The sequence below is a fragment of the Procambarus clarkii genome, chromosome 12 (genome assembly GCF_040958095.1).
Source record: "Procambarus clarkii isolate CNS0578487 chromosome 12, FALCON_Pclarkii_2.0, whole genome shotgun sequence".
Taxonomy (NCBI): Eukaryota; Metazoa; Arthropoda; class Malacostraca; order Decapoda; family Cambaridae; genus Procambarus; species Procambarus clarkii.
The window spans coordinates 47,320,257-47,340,136 of NC_091161.1; the positions used below are offsets into that span (position 1 = coordinate 47,320,257).

A 19,880-nucleotide genomic window follows, 5' to 3' on the forward strand; every position below is an offset into this window, starting at 1 on the left:
ATGACCCAGAGTGTTTCCCTAGCTTCTCCGCCGGTCAACAACTCCCAACTGTTGTCACACCTGTGACCAGACTATCCAACGTCGAGCGTCCCCAACGTGAAGTCTACTGACATACTAAGCCTCCCCCTAGCATGCTGTACAATACCAGTACACCTCGGGTTATTGCGTTCAAATGGAGTAAAACAGTCGATCGCAATAATCTGAGCAGAACCACCACTAAATTCTACTTAAGAACTACACCTGCCACTCCCAAACTGACCTGGAGACCAGCGGTGGCTGGGTGTCCTCCTGGGACATGCGAGGTCACCTGTCACACTCGGTTGACCTGCACTACCAACACCGCTAAGTTCCAAAATCACCAAATCTTATCACTAACATTAATCACTACACACGCAAGTTCTGGTGAACATTCCCTGAATACCACAAAACTCACAAAATCACTAAACCACAACACTAGAGAATCACTATCTCCTAGCCTGAAAAAAACTCGCTAAATCGCGAAAGTAAAACACCTGTCAAGATCTCCCTGATAGCGCCTGAGCGGCAAAAGGACACGTGGGACTGAACAATGTTAAAAGAACACCAATACCTTAAACATTGTTCAACACCGCTGCCATCATTGTAACGGGGGGTGGGGGAAATAGCTCTATCTTGTCCATTATTCCACCCCCCAGTTAACTAACGAAGCCGGGGGAAACAGCTCTCTCTAGTCCGTTATCCCGTCCCCAGTTAGCTAACTATTCTAGAGCACTCCCAGAGTTCCTAAGGCAACCTCTCTCGTTCAACACCTTGTAACCTAGGTATTCGACTACCTAGGTGCTAAGACTACAAGGCGCCGTAACTGGATCAGTTACCCGAAACCCTAGAGAGAACTCTAGAATACAAAATCATTGCCACAAACGTATAAGAGAAAACGAAAGGAAAGAAATGAATAGTGAAGTAATTAGTGAGGGTTTGGGGTGAGAGGTAGAGAGGCGGGAGGAGCGAGGATGGTCATTAGTTGAAAGTGAGAGTTCAGAGAGGGGTGGAGGGAGAGGTATAGATAGGTAGAAGTAGAAGAGTAGATAGTAGAAGTAGATAGTAGAAGACGAAATGCTGCCACCATCCATTCATGATCATTACATACAAGACAAGGAATGGAACTTGCCTGTATCACAAAATTCTCAAAAGATGTTATCATGAGTTCATTATTAGTATGTTCCCTCTGTACCATGTACTCATTAAAATCAGGGAACCAATAATCCCCGAGGCTTTCTCACCTCAACTCAACTCTAGGGACACAGTGAAAGACCATTTAAATAATAAATTCAACAATTATATTTTCCATGATAAATATCATAACTTAAGCAATCCAATTAAAATGTTAAAGATTAATATTCAAAGTGAGTCATCCTCCAAGAATCTGAGAACACTACAATTGACTGCCCCTGATCGTCACACAACACTTGTAAAACACGACAAGTCACCTTAATGTTCACTCACCGAGGACTGAGTCTAAGTTGAATAGAGAGGGGGGGGGGGGTCTGTAGTTTGACAGAGACTGTCTCGCCCCTGCCGGCCGACAGCCTCCCTGCTAGGGACGTCTTCTCTGCTCTGCTGACTGCCGTCTGCTGTTTTTGTCTCTTGATTGCTTATGCTCTATGCTCCCTCAGTATATATTGGGGACCCTAGTACTAACTCCGCCCACAAGTAGATAGCCTCCGGCACTACCAAGCCACTCCTTAAACGTCGGCATGTTTGAAGGCTACCAGACTACAATTATAAGCTTAGCGGAAGCAAGGTGAAATTCTCATGATCTGACCTCAGGTCACTTGGGGTCATTAACGGTTAGAGGTGTGAGATCTCCGCCGACAACTTGGCGCCTTTCCAAATCCCTGTCTGTGACTCATATTCTATATATATTTTAAATAAACTAACCCAAACACTTTTACAGTGTTACACCACCTCTCAACTGGCAATCAACTGATGTACAGATTCCTGAGCCTACTGGGCTCTATCATATCTGCATTTGAAACTGTGTATGGAGTCAGCCTCCACCACATCACTGCCTAATGCATTCCATCTATTAACTACTCTGACACTTATGGTTATAAAAACGGAAACCACTTACAAAACTCAGGCAAATCATAACATAGAACGAAAAGGCAATGTAAAGGATCTGGGTGTGACTCATGTCGGAAGACCTTACCTTTAAAGAACACAATAAAGTAGCCGTCACAACTGCAAGAAAAATGACAGGTTGGATAACAAGAACTTTTCACACTAGAGATGCTATACCGATGATGATACTTTTCAAAACGCTTGTGCTCTCTAGAGTGGAGTACTGCTGCACAATGACAGCACCTTTCAAAGCTGGAGAAATTGCTGACCTGGAGAGCGTGCAGAGATCCTTTACTGCTAGTTTCTGATAACGGAGGAATGAGACACCGACAGCATTGGGACCTATTTTATTTAATTTTTTAGTAGAAACAAATAAATAATTTTTTTCAGACCATGTTAATGAACAGGATAACTTGTATAATTTTTCAACAGCATAAATACATGTATAACTTGACTACAATGACTTTAATACATATGCTTATATCCGGTAACTAAATAGAACATGGTCTGCAGAACGCGGAATCCTTATTAACTATTGGTACAAGTAAGGCAAACGTTTACATAATTTTCAAGTAGAAGCAGGGCTTATATATAGAGTATGATATAGTGGCCTAACACATGACAGAAATAATGCGCCAATCCCAGACATAATGTGAAATGGTAAATTACTAGTAGCTGTAGAATACACCTATAGGACAAATTTAACAATACTCTTACAAGTGAGAGTAAGTAGCTGCGGACAGCGTAATACTTAGGGGCCGGCGCTGCACCCCCACTCGCAGAGCCAGCTGGCCGGACCCCCCCCCCCCCCCCGAAGGGGCGAGTGCCTGCTGGCCGCGTAATGTTTTCAATGTGGAAGTATGAAGACCTCTTGCCTGGCGTAATAGTGAAAAACGTCACTCCTCCACCGTCCGACGTCCTTAATTGTTTCCTGTTCATGCCCGTCAAGTGACAGCTGCGTGGCCCGTCCATTGGGCGGGCGCTGGCCGCGTAAGGAGCATCAGCGTGTAGGGGCGTTGTCTTCTCATCTGACGTTGGGGGCCGTGCCACCAGGAATGGCGTAGCCGCAAGTTCTGCGTCGCGTGGTGTCATTGAGTTTTTCCTTGTCTGCGTCCACATCCGTGCCCGTACACCCGTTACCTCTGCCGTTAAAAAAAACAGTCAGGAATTTCCAGAACTGAAAAAAGGTACAGAGTCGGGCGTACATGGCTGTTAAATGCTGCTAGGTAAGCAGCGTCCTGGAAGTGTCCAATGGAGCCCCTTCTGGTGCATGGGTATACAAGGCGGCCGTCTTGATGTCCGCGTGTAGTGGGCGTATTACCTCGTGCCTTCCTCGCGTGCTATGCCCCGCCGCGCCAGGACATCCTTGTGTCGTCGTCATTGCTGTATCCCGCCCTTGCAGAGACTAGCCCAGTGAGGTTGACCCCAGGGCGGGTGAGTAGGTCCTGCGTGTGCCAATCCGAGCAGTCCGTCGGGAGTGTTCATCGTGCGCGATCCTATGCTCTCCATCCATGAGGTGTTCCCTGATGGTCTGTAGTCGTTCTCGTGCGTGCTTCGCGCCACGCCAGGTCGTCCTCGTGGGCGTCGTCGTCGCTGTATCCCGCCCATGCGGAGGCTAGCCTAGCGAGGCTGGCCCCAGTGCAGCTGAGTAGTTCCTTCATTCGCCCATCCGTGCAGTCCATCGAGAGTGTTCTTCGGTGGCAAACCAATGTTCCCCGTCCATTAGGTGTTCCCCGATGGTCTGTAGTCGTTCTGGAAATATTACGGCAGTAAGAGTTGGCAGGGGTGGACATGTGGCATAAGTAGGACAGTGTGGTAAAGCAGGGGGGGGGGATTAAAACGCTACAAAACCAAACGAACAGTGCTCCTTGCAACAAGTTGAAAACAACATGGTAGAAGATTCACTAACACATCAAGTTGAGCTAAATAGTATTTGTGATGGCAAAAGCTTGTCTGATGCAGTTTAATGCTGATAAATGTGAAGTTTTGTGGCTAGGTAATGATGAAAAAGGATTACTAGTCACAAGCGGATGATGTCAGGATTGCGAAGGTAATGCGTGAGGGAACTGGGAATTGCAATTAGTAAGATGGTTAAAACCAAAGGAGCGATGCATGCTCGGTCGTAAATGAGGCGAATAGGACACTGGGCAATATTAATAAAGCATTAGTAACAAGACGCCTGGAGTTGTTCTTCCGTTAATCTTGCACCGAATTTGTGCCTTAGTTAGAATAAGCAATTCTGTATGTTGCGTCATACTATGGACGTAAATAAATTCCCTTTAACATGTACAGTGTAGGAAATTAAAACTGGTTCGATAACATGGTTTGTTAAAATTGTAGACCAATTACCACGAAACGTAGCGGAGGATGGGACCTTCCACTGTTCCAAGCATGTGAAGACATGTACTATAGAACGTCATTAAATTCGCATGAACGTGTAATATACTGTAATTAATGCGTGAAATTGTGAGAACAACCCACACCCCCAAAAATGCCAAGGGGGCACCTCATCAAGCTTGATATTGCGTCAATGCGGGCTGTCGACCACATTTTTCGAACTGGTCGTTAGTCAGAATAAAATGAGCTGTATAATGTCATACGATTTTTCTGGCGAAGCATGCCCGTGCCACCCCTTGAGTGGCTTAATCCTTATCAACCAACCAACAACCGAGCCACTAATTCTAACCACAAATGGGCTGTATAAGAATACCATAAAGACTATCCCCAACAGTCTGTGGATAGAAACAAATTAATAATTGATAGAATAAGCGTCCCAGACTGCTACAAGTAATATTAAAAGTCGTTAACATAACTAAGTACTTTTCATCTACGGCTCACCACAGCCCGTGATGCCCGGAACCCCCCGTTCCAGGCAGCGAACTTTTAACAACAACAATTAAGTACTTTAGAATGTCAGTAATAGTAATTCTCAATATCATTTGTATAGATAAAAGTAACAAATATAAACTTAGAAAACCTTCATAATTATAGTTTTTTAAATATGTTCCGGAAAACCAGTGACCGATTAATTAAAAGGAAGGCGCGATTGTGAACAGTATTTAATTACGGTAGGGTAGGCCAAGGTGTGACGACGAAATAATTTTTTTGAGATATATACAAGAGTTGTTACATTCTTGTACAGCCACTAGTACGCGTAGCGTTTCGGGCAAGTCCTTAATCCTATGGTCCCTGGAATACGATCCCCTGCCGCGAAGAATCGATTTTTCATCCAAGTACACATTTTACTGTTGCGTTAAACAGAGGCTACAGTTAAGGAATTGCGCCCAGTAAATCCTCCCCGGCCAGGATACGAACCCATGACATAGCGCTCGCGGAACGCCAGGCGAGTGTCTTACCACTACACCACGGAGACTGCGACTGATAATGACTAAAAGGGGAAGCAGCAATGTTTAAGGTTTATCGTTAATCAGTGATAACAAATCCAATAAGAACACATCCCAAACTGAGAGAAAAAGCAGCGTGATTAATTAACTATTGTGATTAAAGTTTTAATAAAATAGGTAAGGGTAAGAATGATTGGGGTTGTGAGAATACGTGGCAGCGCGTAGTATTTACAAACTTGGAAAGCCTCAAGACCACAGCGTTACAGGATGAGGGAAATACCATCAGCAAACAAAAGGGGGTTTCAGATTTCCAGAACAGAATACCTAATTACCCCAGTGATGACAGGGATAATAATATAATCGATGTAACATATAATAGAAGTACAAATAACGAATGACCATAATCCTTAAATAATTACTGTATATAAATATGTAGCGTGAATAAGTTAATGAATATGTGAAGGGAAAATTAGCAAGAATTAAATGCCTTAAAGAAGTACAGGATGAAATTTGTAACGTGAGACCCAGCGACCGACAATAAAAATTTCCGCACTTGACTGGCCGAAAATTCCTAAGTAAAGAAAAACATGCAACTACAGAATTACCTAAAGGGAAGCACTAAAAAATATATAAAAAACTTCCCTACTTCGCAGAAACAGAAAATAACGTTTGATGCGTGAAAATAACTGCGTGAATGAGATAAGTCAGTGAAGAGAAAAAAAAAAGAATTAAAAGAGTGTAGACCGCTTGACCTGTAAGTTTTTTAGCTTAAATTCTTAAAGAGTATGAATAGACTTGACTTTAACTGTAATCCTATTGGGACGTGCCATAATGATCTCACGCGTCAATGCTACCGAGGACTGAAGAAGGATTAACGTAAGGTACCCACTAAATGAAACGCACGAGACTGAGAAAAGTTAAGTACCAGTTAAATTAAGCAGCTTAAATATTTAACTATTGTGATTTAAAGTTTCAGTTAATTTATTGAAAGACGAATTGAAAGGGTGTGGGAGAAATGTAACAACATATGTTATTTACAAACTTGTAGATCCACGAGGCCCCAGCGTTTCTAGAAGAGGGAAGTATCGTCACCAACAAAGGAGTAGCCGAAGTAATACAGAACATAGTACCTAAGTACCTCCGAGGTAACAGGAATAATAAAGAAATCCATGTACAATTAATAGAAGAGCTAATAACGAATGACCCTAAGCCTTAGTAAATTAAGGTCTATAATTATGTATCTCGAGTAAGTAATAAGTGGGTAAAGTGTAATTTTTTAAGATTAAGTGGGGATAGTCCGTTTAATCTGAAAGATTTAGGCTTGAAAGCTGAAAGGGGAAAATTAATACTTAATCGTAGCTGTAAACCAACGGGAACGTGGCTTAAAATGCCCACGCGTCCCTGCACCCAAGGTCAGGGGAAGGGAGTAACTTAAGTTACCAGTTGTCTAAATGAATACCGCACGAAAAAAAACCCATCCACTGTAAAACTTATATTGAAGAGTAAAACCTTAATATTAACATTAATTCAAAAGGAAAGACTGCAGTATCCTGCCCCGAAGGGATTTGATTGGCTTGAACGATCGTGCGCAGGTATTAATTATATTCAAATATAATCCAACATAATAATACAAAGAGAATACTCCGAAGTAATCAATATAATAACTATATGACCCAAATAAAATACATATCAACGTAAAAGTACCCGATAAAATGAATATAAGGAAAAACGGTTCTTTAACCATAACTGAGACCCGCTTGTCTCCGGAGAGACACACACAACAAATTAAAATTGTGGTAACTGAGTCCCGAACAGCCCGCAAAGAACTGCGTCCATTACAGTCTAAAATTAACTGAGTCGATTACATGAAGTCCATCATAGGTTGTCCTCCGTATGCAGGCCGACAAATAAATTGGTTTACCTATTGCGATTAAAGTTTTAATTAAGAAGCGTTAAGCGTAAGATAAGTATAAGATTGGATTAAAGAATAACCACTTAATGTGTAAAACCTCAGCTTATAATCTTAATGCGGGAGATTAAATGCTTAATCTCGTCCGAAGGGAGTTAAATCATGACTGTGACATGCATGTGTCCGTGCGGCACTGACTCCATAAATATAAGGATGATAATAAATATAAGAAATATAAGGTCCAATACAGCGGTTTCCATAGTAAGTTACTCTCCGAATGCGTGGTTCGTTTATCAGCCTCGTGAATTTGCTGATTGCAGATCAGCTGGAACGGCAGCAGTCGGAGGGTCGTCACCTGTTGAATAAAACAATTTTTTGGGGGGAATGTAAAAGGAGATATTCATTTCTGGTGTGTTGAAATAGGGTCCTTGCGTCTGTCCCGTGAGATTTTCGGTGCAGCAAATTATAAAATTTTTATTACCGAGTCCATTGCAATGATCTCCAGCTTCTGAAGTCGTTGTTGGTGGGGCTGCCTGCTACACCAGCGGTCAAACTGGTACAGCCAGCGTCCTGGGACAATCCACGGCCAAGGCAAACCAGCAGCCAGTGAGGCTTCATAAGATAATTTTTGGGCTTAAACGTCAGACAATAGATCTGGCAATCCAGCAGCGAGGCGGCCGCATAATAATTCCGGGCTTAACCGGCAGACATATTAGGTCTGGCAATCCAATAGTGAGGGCGGCTGCATAATAATTCCGGGCTCAACCGGCAGACATAGGTCTGGCAATCATAACAATTCCGGGCTTAACCGGCAGACATTAGGTCTGGCAATCCAATAGTGAGGGCGGCTGCATAATAATTCCGGGCTCAACCGGCAGACATAGGACTGGCAATCATAATAATTCCGGGCTCAACCGGCAGACATAGGTCTGGCAATCCAATAATAATAATAATAATAATAATAATTTTTATTTAGGCAAAGGTACATACATAAAGAGATTTTACAAAGTTTGTTGGCTTTATAGATAAGAGCTAGAACATACAATGCCTAAAGCCACTATTACGCAAAGCGTTTCGGGCAGGAAAAAACACTACTGACTAAAGCTTAAAACTAATGGGTAAAAAGAAAAAAAATGCGTTGAGTACAAATAAAATTAGAGGTAAAAGAGGGGGGAACATTGTTGAAAAAACAGCACAAATACAATTACAAATTATTACAGAAAATTACATTAAAACAGCGTTGATTTGTAAAACAAAAAAAAAACAAAAAAAACATACATGGGTTGACAATAGAGAGGTAAGGTAGGTTACAGGGAATTTATTAGGTATAGCTTCGTTTTTACCTTAAACTGGTTGAGAGAGGTACTGTCTTTAACATGGTTGGGAAGGTCATTCCACATCCTGGGCCCCTTGATTTGTAGAGCATTTCTGGTTTGATTAAGTCGTACTCTAGGAATATCAAAACTGTATTTATTTCTGGTGTGGTGCTCATGGGTTCTGTTACAACCTTCTATGAAGCTTTTGAGATCAGGATTGGCATTACAATTTAGCGTTTTGTATATGTATAGTACACATGAGAGAATGTGCAGTGACTTAATGTCTAACATATTCAGGGATTTGAATAGGGGAACCGAGTGATGTCTGGGGCCAGAATTGGATATTGTCCTAATAGCAGCTTTGTGTTGAGTAATTAGAGGACGTAAGTGATTTTGGGTAGTAGAGCCCCAAGCACAAATACCATAGTTGAGATATGGATAGATAAGGGAGTAATAGAGAGTCACCAGGGCAGGGCGTGGTACATAATATCTGATCTTAGAAAGAATGCCTACAGTGTTTGAAACTTTTTTTGATATGCTTAGAATGTGTCCCTGGAAATTCAGCTTGTGGTCAATGAGAATGCCAAGGAATTTGCCATCTAATTTGTTACAAATTTGGGTATTGTTTATTTTGAGATTTATTTGATTAGAGGATTTATTGCCAAACAGAATATAGAAAGTTTTGTCAATGTTAAGGGTGAGTTTGTTGGCAGTTAGCCACAGATGGACTTTATTTAGCTCAGTATTTACTGTGGCATTTAGAGCAAGGGGATCAGGACTGGAGTAAATGAAGGTTGTGTCGTCAGCAAATAGGATTAGTTTGAGGTGTTGGGAGGCATTTGGAAGGTCATTAATGTAGATGAGAAAGAGGAGAGGGCCAAGTATGCTGCCCTGGGGAACACCAATGTTCATGGGTAGGGTGGGAGAAATTGTATTATTCACAGAAACACATTGGAGCCTGTCAGTAAGGTATGATTTGAGGTATTGTAGGGAGTGTCCTCTGACACCATAATGATGTAATTTAAGAAGAAGGTTTTGGTGGTTGACAGTATCGAAAGCTTTACGCAGGTCCACAAATAACCCAACAGGGAACTCATTTTTATCAAGAGCTGTATGAATCGAGTTAAGCATACTAATAAGTGCATCGTTAGTGCTTTTTTTGGGCCTGAAGCCATATTGGCAAGGGCTAAGTATATTGAGTTTGGCTAGATATGAGTAAAGCTGCTTATAGATTAGTTTTTCAAAATTTTTTGACAAGTTTGGCAGGATTGATATAGGTCTGTAGTTGTTAACATCTGTGAGATCACCACATTTGTGGACAGGCGTTACTCTCGCTTTTTTTAGAATATCTGGAAAGGTTTGGAGTTCAAGTGACTTGTTGAAGAGCAAAGCAATAGCAGGGGCTAAAGATCTGGAGGCTTTCAATAGCGAAGGCAGCTGCATAATAATTCCGGGCTCAACCGGCAGACATAGGTCTGGCAATCATAATAATTCCTGGCTTAACCGGCAGACATAGGTCTGGCAATCATAACAATTCCGGGCTTAACCGGCTGACATTAGGTCTGGCAATCCAATAGCGAAGGCGGCTGCATAATAATTCCGGGCTCAACCGGCAGACATAGGTCTGGCAATCATAATAATTCCGGGCTTAACCGGCAGACATAGGTCTGGCAATCATAATAATTCCGGGCTCAACCGGCAGACATAGTTCTGGCAATCATAATAATTCCGGGCTCAACCGGCAGACATAGGTCTGGCAATCATAATAATTCCGGGCTCAACCGGCAGACATAGGTCTGGCAATCATAATAATTCCAGGCTCAACTGGCAGACATAGGTCTGGCAATCATAATAATTCCGGGCTCAACCGGCAGACATAGGTCTGGCAATCATAATAATTCCGGGCTCAACCGGCAGACATAGGTCTGGCAATCCAATAGCGAAGGCGGCTGCATAATAATTCCGGGCTCAACCGGCAGACATAGGTCTGGCAATCCAATTGCGAAGGCGGCTGCATAATAATTCCGGGCTCAACCTGCAGACATAGGTCTGGCAATCCGATAGCGAGGGTGGCAGCTAGGGCGGCTGTATAATAATTCCGGGCTTATCCGGCAGGCCAGAATCTAAAAAAATCCGGCGGCGAAGGAGGCTGCATTAAAATTTTTATGCCTAACCCGTAGACAATATTTCTGGCCAATCCAACTCGAGGGCGGATACTGAATAGATAAAATTCCCCGGCTTAACCGGCAGACTATAAGTCTGGCAAGCTAGCGGCTAGGGCAATGGTATATAAGAATTCCGTATTAATCGTCGGACAATCGTCTGTCAATCCAGCAGCGTGGTGAGCTGCATAAAATTTCCGGGCTTCACCGTCAGACAATAGGTCTGTCAATCCAGCAGCGTGGTGAGCTGCATAAAATTTCCGGGGTTCACCGTCAGACAATAGGTCTGGCAATCCAGCAGCGTGGTGAGCTGCATAAAAATTCCTGGCTTAACCGACAGATAATAATTCTGGCAATCCATCAGCGATGGAGGCTGCATAAGAATTCCGTCTTAAACAGCGGACAATATGTCTAGCAATCCAGCAGCGTGTTAAGCTGCGTAAAAAGGTTCCGGGCTTAACCGGCGGACAATATTTCCGGCAAACCAGCATCGAGGATACTGAATAAAAATTCTCGGGCTTAACCGGCAGACAATAATTCTGGCAAGTTTAGCGGCGCGGGCAAGGCTGTATAAGAATTTCGTCGTAATCAGCGGACAATAGGACTGTTGGCTGCATAACATGTTCTGCCTAGGCATGCAACCCGTTCTCGCAAATTCGTAAAGTCAATATTGACTTATTAACTACGTGCATAGGTGATATACTAAACATAATAGATACCCTTAAAAAGATTCATAGAAAACACCGACCTTACCTAACCTAGTTAGTATCTTAAGATAAGCATCTTATTGCTTCGTAATTACAATTATTACTTAACCTATACCTATTATAGGTTAGGTAATAATTGTAATTACGTAGCTATAATATGCTTATCTTAAGATTCTAACAAGGTTAGGTAAGGTCGGTGTTTTCTATGAATCTTTTTAAGGGTATCTATTATGTTAAGTATGTCACCTATGCACATATTTAATAAGTCAATATTGACTTATTAAATTTGCGAGAACGGGTTGCACAACCCGTTCTCGCAAATTCGTAAAGTCAATATTGACTTATTAACTACGTGCATAGGTGATATACTAAACATAATAGATACCCTTAAAAAGATTCATAGAAAACACCGACCTTACCTAACCTAGTTAGTATCTTAAGATAAGCATCTTATTGCTTCGTAATTACAATTATTACTTAACCTATACCTATTATAGGTTAGGTAATAATTGTAATTACGTAGCTATAATATGCTTATCTTAAGATTCTAACAAGGTTAGGTAAGGTCGGTGTTTTCTATGAATCTTTTTAAGGGTATCTATTATGTTAAGTATGTCACCTATGCACATATTTAATAAGTCAATATTGACTTATTAAATTTGCGAGAACGGGTTGCACAACCCGTTCTCGCAAATTCGTAAAGTCAATATTGACTTATTAACTACGTGCATAGGTGATATACTAAACATAATAGATACCCTTAAAAAGATTCATAGAAAACACCGACCTTACCTAACCTAGTTAGTATCTTAAGATAAGCATCTTATTGCTTCGTAATTACAATTATTACTTAACCTATACCTATTATAGGTTAGGTAATAATTGTAATTACGTAGCTATAATATGCTTATCTTAAGATTCTAACAAGGTTAGGTAAGGTCGGTGTTTTCTATGAATCTTTTTAAGGGTATCTATTATGTTAAGTATGTCACCTATGCACATATTTAATAAGTCAATATTGACTTATTAAATTTGCGAGAACGGGTTGCAACATGACCTAACTGGCCTGGCTAGAGCGGCTGCAGGCCGCGTGGGAAACAGCGCTGGGCACACACCGACACTTGGGAGGAACCTAGCTTTTACATTTAGAACATAAGATAACACATTACCTTGGAGAAAGTTGAGTACTGTAGACCGACCCTAGCTTTTCAGCTTGTGAGGTTGAAGGGCCCCCTGAGATAAACTCAATCAGGGTGGGGCTGTGATCGTGGTACAATCGTAGTTTTCATGGCTTCTTGAAGTCCCAAGAACACAAGAGTCCCAAGTTATTCCTTTTTCTTGCGAAGTGAAGCGTGTTTGTAGCGTTTGTAGCAAAAAATTTTTCTTTGACTTGTGAAGCGGGGCGAGGCTGTAGCAAGAAAGAACGCATGTCGATTGATTGATGAAGATTAAGCCACCCAAAAGGTGGCACGGGCATGAATAGCCCGTAAAACGCATGTCCCCTCCTCTCTTCTTATATAGGCCTCCCGCGGCGCTCCGCACGCTGCGCTGCGGATCGCGCTGTGCAACTGTCTTCTCCTCCATCAGAAATTCCTCCGCATTCCTACGTAATGCAGCGGTTATAATCCACTCAGTAAAACATCTAAACTATTGGGACCGACTAAAGAGCCTAAAACTGTACTCCCTTGAGCGCAGGCGGGAGAGGTACATAATAATTTACACGTGGAAAATATTAGAGGGGCTGGTCCCAAACCTGCACACAGAAATAACATCACATGAGACCAAAAGACACGGCAGGATGTGCAGAATACCCCCGTTGAAAAACAGAGGTGCAACTGGTACTCTGAGAGAGAACTCTATCAACATCAGAGGTCCGAGACTGTTCAACATGCTTCCACTACACATAAGGGGCATAACTGGCCGACCCCTCACAGTGTTCAAGAGAGAACTGGATAAGCACCTCCAAAGGATACCTGATCAACCAGGCTGTGACTCGTACGTCAGGCTGCGAGCAGCCGCGTCCAACAACCTGGTTGATCAGTCCGGCAACCAGGAGGCCTGGTCGACGACCGGGCCGCGGGGACGCTAAGCCCCGGAAGCACCTCAAGGTAACCTCAAGGTAAGGCTCATTTGGGTACTAAGTTTCCACCTGTGTCCCCTTGTTCGCCTACCACTCGTGTTAAACAGTTTATCTTTATGTACCCTATCAATTGCTCTGAGAATTTTGTAGGTAGTGATCCTTTACTCTTTCCCCTTACTCTTCTGTCTTCCAGTGTCATGAGGTGCATTTCTCGCAGCCTGTCCTCGTAACTCATGCCTCTTAGTCCTGGGACTAGCCTATTGGCATACCACCAAACTTTTTCAAGCTTCGTCTTGTGCTTGACAAGGTGTGTGTGTGTGTGTGTGTGTACATGTGTAACACACACGTACTTATGTGGTACGTATGTACTACATAATTGTAAGGCGTTTGCTGAATTAGAAAAGTCGGCTAGCAGTCCACCCTTAACGACACAATTAACTCATTACATAAAAAAATACGTGGCTGTGCAACAGTGTGTGAGAATTGGGGAACTGGTGTGCATTTAGATGACTGGTGAGGACCAACAATGACGTAGAAGGATGGCATCAGCGTCTGAATCAAAGGGCAGTGAGGGACAACTTGGCTTTATATATATTAATCCCCTTACTATACCGTGAGGCGTCCCTGGCAACCTTGCAATCCCAACTGGTTTCTGATCAAAAGCTAAAGTCCAGTCGCCGCAAGAGCAATAAAGAGAAACAGGAACATTTGTGGAAGCTTTGGGACCGTTACGAGGAAAAACAGATAAGCACCTCAAGGAATGTTCGCGTTTTATCCCAGGAAGTGCCTGAATTAGAATTAAAAAACAGCAGTCTGTTTACTGGTTGTTATTTAACTTAAGTTAGTTGTAAATGATAATGTAAAAATAGCCACTGAGAACTGATGAGTTGCCCAAGACTTTTGCTCGTAAAGAGGGAATTGATTACAAACTTGGACTGCCTTTGAGCAGCCTGAGGGCAGCAATATCCCAGGAACATCAACTAAATTTCGGAGACTTGAGGCAAAGTGAAATTCACACCAGTTACTCCATCTATCATCATTCTATTATGCAGGAAGAACCGCACGTCTATGGGTCATCCAATAATGTTAGCAGACTTCTAGATGTTACCACTGCTAGGCTTAGGCTCGGCTACAAGTACCTCTGGGAGTTTGTAGCATCTGCTGATGTAGATTTGACTAAATGTAAACTCTGTCAGCAGAACTATTCGCGTACTTTGCGTCATTATATAATGGAATGTGAAAAAATCGCGGAATTTAGAGATAACACCATCAATAGTGTTCAAGATATGTGTAAGTACTTCATTCATAATGATGTGCTGCTCGAAATCTTAGCGAAATATCCAAAATTTGCTTACTGTAGGTAATGCATGCACATGACTGTAAAGCTGCCGCCCAGTTGGGTGGGTGTGGAGCACATGACTGTAAAGCTGCCGCCCAGTTGGGTGGGTGTGCAGCAAGACTAGTAACTGTGTGACTCACCATAGATGTAAAGTGCCTTGTATAGTGACTGTTGTGAGCCTCTTGTTGGTCACTTGTGACACAAAGATTATGTGTGTATTTGTGTAGGTGATTAGATATGTATGTGTATCTGAAAACTCACACCCCAGAAGTGACTCGAACCCATACTCCCAGAAGCAACGCAACTGGTATGTACAAGACGCCTTAATCCACTTGACCATCACGACCGGACATAATGAGGTGATAGCCTAAGCTATTTGAACCACCCCACCGCCGGCACTCGGATAGTAATCTTGGGCATAGCATTTTACCAAATCACCTCATTCTTTGGGGCACACGTGAGAGTCACTTCTGGGGTGTGAGTTTTCAGTTGCATATTGTCCTGGGGACCATTCAGGCTTGTTCGCATTTGTGTTCCTCACGTGTGCCCCAAAGAATGAGGTGATTTGGTAAAATGCTATGCCCAAGATTACTATCCGAGTGCCGGCGGTGGGGTGGTTCAAATAGCTTAGGCTATCACCTCATTATGTCCGGTCGTGATGGTCAAGTGGATTAAGGCGTCTTGTACATACTAGTTGCGTTGCTTCTGGGAGTATGGGTTCGAGTCACTTCTGGGGTGTGAGTTTTCAGTTGCATATTGTCCTGGGGACCATTCAGGCTTGTTCGCATTTGTGTTCCTCACGTGTGCCCCAAAGAATGAGGTGATTTGGTAAAATGCTATGCCCAAGATTACTATCCGAGTGCCGGCGGTGGGGTGGTTCAAATAGCTTATAATGCTTATAGCTTATAGCTTATAATAGGAATAATGCGGCTGTCTCCCCCTTAGGGGCTACCGGGGGGAGTACCGACCCTCCCTGCGTCAACAATAACAAACCTTCTCAGCTGATTGAAGCGTCGTCACTGACTCGAGCCTTACAACAGTTATGTAACCATATGGAGCAACTTAAACGAGCTGCCTCCCCATGTACTGACTTTAAGCGTCCCGCTGATAATCCATGGCTCAGATTATTGACTCAAATACATGATGACCAAAAGTCTATAATCCGAGAGCAGTCGGACCTGATAATGAAGCTTCAGAGTGATGCTTTGGCAATGCACAAGGCTAACCAAGATCTGTCTGCCAGAGTCGGCCACCTCGAACATGAATTAAGCTCTCTTCGGATCTCGGTTACTAACTTTAAACCAGCAGAAACCTCTAAGAAGCAAGAAGAGATGTTACAAAAGTTAGAGAACCACTTTAACTCCCTACAACAGCAACAAACTGCAACCCAAGACGAATCAGACCAACTTAAGCTCCTTGATTCTGTCATCATCTCATCACAGGATTTTCCCCATGAAACTGACAGAGAAGACTGTACTGCCATCGTGATCCAGGAATTGCGTACTAAGTTGAATTATTCAATCGAAGCAAGAGACATTAAGTCAGCTTATAGAGTGGGTACCAAATCATCTGGTGCAAACAACAGAAGGATACGCGTGAAGTTGGATAGCTGCTCCCGCAAGTCAGACCTTATCACTGCTGCAGTCGCTAGGAAATCCAAGGTTTATGTGAACGAATGTCTTACCAGTGTAGCGAGTAGATTATCCCAATAATATACTCGCTCCAAATGCATTGTTAATATTCCTGTCAACCTTTGGAGATAAATGAGGTGAGGCGTTGCCCGGGCAACACGGTGAGGTGTTGCCCGAGCAATATAAGCAGCGGTGTAGCGAACATTGGCTAGTCTACTTTCAAGTGTGGTCTAGAGCAGACACTTGCGAGATACTGTACCAACGCTCAGTGCGCTCAACTCACACCAACGTATCACCTGTGTACTTCTGTATATTCGACCAAATATATATATAGTATCTTAGTGTCTGTGTTTATTAGTCACCATACTTTACGTAACAATAGAACCGTTACATTGGTGACCCTGGAGTGACGGAGAGGAGGCAGGACAGGCTGTAGATCCCACATGATGTAGTTGCTGATGAAACTGTCAGATGAGTAAGTAACACTCGCCACAGCTATGATTTACATCGCGATCATCTCGGCATTTTCATCAACTACAGCTTGCTGCACAGCGAGTGTTACTTACTCATCTGACAGTTTCATCAGCAACTACATCATGTGGGATCTACAGCCTGTCCTGCCGACTCTCCGTCGCTGCCAGGGCACTGCTTGTTCTACAGGGGCGCCCACGAAAGCTGCTCTTTCGTCAGATTCATCTACACGTTCACTGCATTCTGATACTCTGCCGACTCAAGCACTTTGCGCAGTACAGGACTTACAGCTTGCGTTTCCGACTCTTCGTCGCCTCCAGGACAATTCAGCTCTAGCAGTGATTACCTCGTTGTCCTAACTACGTGCCTACATTACCTCCTAATGTCCTGGTGCCCGAGCCCATCCGCCCCGGATCTAAATGCTCCACCAGCGACCCAAGGACGCAACAATTATGCACATTCTTCTATCCTGCTACACCGAGCTTGTCCACACACTGCCTACATCTTTTGGTACCAGACTACAATTTCCACAGTCAACAATGTAGTACTCGGCGTGTACAGTCCTAATCAACCCAAGACGCTACAGCTTCGACACAGAGCAGACAGCAGACTACGACCGCATCGAGCCGCCACGCTCTCGCTCCCCGAGTTTAGACACTCACAAATCTCAATCGAGCCGCCACGCTCTCCCACATAGAGCTCCACGACTCCGGCCTCACTCAGCTCTCTGCTCTGCTCCAGGCTTCGTCTCAACGTCTGCGACACTGCTAAATCCAGAGACACATCCGCCGACTACGCAGTTCACTTTTCGACCACAGTTACCAGCAGCACCGCCACCTACGACAACGGACGATCCTGTACGACCTCCCATGTTACAACCCCAGTTACCAGCTGCACCACAACCTGATCCTGCGACGACGGACGATCCTGTGCGACCTCCCACCCTACGACCCCAGTTAGATGACATCAGCGAAGAGGAGGAAGTTAACTTTGATGGTTATGTAACGCGAGCAGGGCGTACAATTCGCCGACCAGCTAAGTTCCTTGATCAAGTATTTTTCCTTTCATCCCCTGGGAGGGGGAGTTCTGTAGCGAGTAGATTATCCCAATAATATACTCGCTCCAAATGCATTGTTAATATTCCTGTCAACCTTTGGAGATAAATGAGGTGAGGCGTTGCCCGGGCAACACGGTGAGGTGTTGCCCGAGCAATATAAGCAGCGGTGTAGCGAACATTGGCTAGTCTACTTTCAAGTGTGGTCTAGAGCAGACACTTGCGAGATACTGTACCAACGCTCAGTGCGCTCAACTCACACCAACGTATCACCTGTGTACTTCTGTATATTCGACCAAATATATATATAGTATCTTAGTGTCTGTGTTTATTAGTCACCATACTTTACGTAACAATAGAACCGTTACACCAGATTCAGACAAAATCTCTTATTTAAACTACGTGGAATTCGCAATAGATCCACTGCTATTAAACATTGTTTTGTGCGCGATGGTAAAATAATAGCTAGGAAGACTGACTCTGGAAAAACTTATCCCAGCAAACATTTTCATGTTTTTAAAACATCCTAAAAACGACATTTCATTGTTTTCAGCACGTTTATAATTACGTTTAGAAAAGGTTTTTTGAGAACTTTTATATACAACCTTAGAACGTAAATAATTAACATTTCTAAAAACTTTTTTATGATCTTTTAATTACCTACATTAAAGCGTTTAGGGTAAATTAGGGTATAATAATTTTGTAATTCATATCTGAAATAGAAAGGGAGAGAAAGAAAGAAGACATATCTGAGATAGAAATGGACATCCTATATATGTATGTGTAAATTACAAATAAATAGGGTACAAAAAGAGAATTAAAATATTATATTTATTTAATTAAGAATGAGTAATACAACAAAATATATGTAATAGCTCGAAATATATAGACTATATCTATAACAGAATATAAAAGTAAAAATTTAAAAATCTATATATGCAATATGTGAACACAATAGATTTTGTGATCAAGCAGCCTGTGATTCATGTCATGCTGAGATCAGTCTGACGTTATAAGCAGTTATTGTTACTTAAAACTAAAACAAGTAAAATTTTCCGAGTATACATATAACACTATAGTTTTTCTATGACTAATAATAAAAATCTATTAATCAAAAGTTTAGGACTAATTAACTAAAAATAAAAATCTACAAGTGAATGTAAACACAGTCAAGTATAATATTCATGTAGAAAGAGAAAGAAAAAGAGAGAGAAGGAAAGAAAGAGAAAGAAAGAAAGGGAGAAAGAGAAAGAAAAGAAAAAACAGTCATGTATAATATTCATATTAGCACCATGCAATATAACTTAGATTAAGTAAAAAATCTCAGACATTTTTAAATCAAATGAAATATGAGAGCCAGAGAGAGAGACCCAGAGCCAGAGAGAGAGCGCCACAGAGCCAGAGAGAGAAAGCGTGAGCCAGAGAGAGTGAGCCAGAGAGAGAGAGAGCCAGAGAGTGAGAGAGAGAGAGCCAGAGAGAGAGAGAGAGAGCCAGAGAGAGAGAGAGCCAGAGAGTGAGAGAGAGAGAGAGAGCCAGAGAGAGAGAGAGAGCCAGAGAGAGAGAGCCAGAGAGAGAGAGCCAGAGAGAGAGAGAGAGAGCCAGAGAGAGAGAGAGCCAGAGGGAGAGAGAGAGAGAGAGAGAGAGAGAGAGAGAGAGAGAGAGCCAGAGAGAGAGAGAGAGAGCCAGAGAGAGAGCCAGAGAGAGAGAGAGCCAGAGAGAGAGAGAGCCAGAGAGAGAGAGAGAGAGAGAGAGAGAGAGAGAGAGAGA

At 42.8% G+C, this 19,880-nt stretch overlaps 1 protein-coding gene across 2 annotated transcripts in view; it reads right to left on the reverse strand.

Annotated features, from left to right (window-relative positions):
* Nucleotides 1-19,880, reverse strand: part of LOC138363929 (uncharacterized) — a 317,396-nt gene that overhangs the window by 174,796 nt on the left and 122,720 nt on the right. The window lies entirely within an intron of this gene.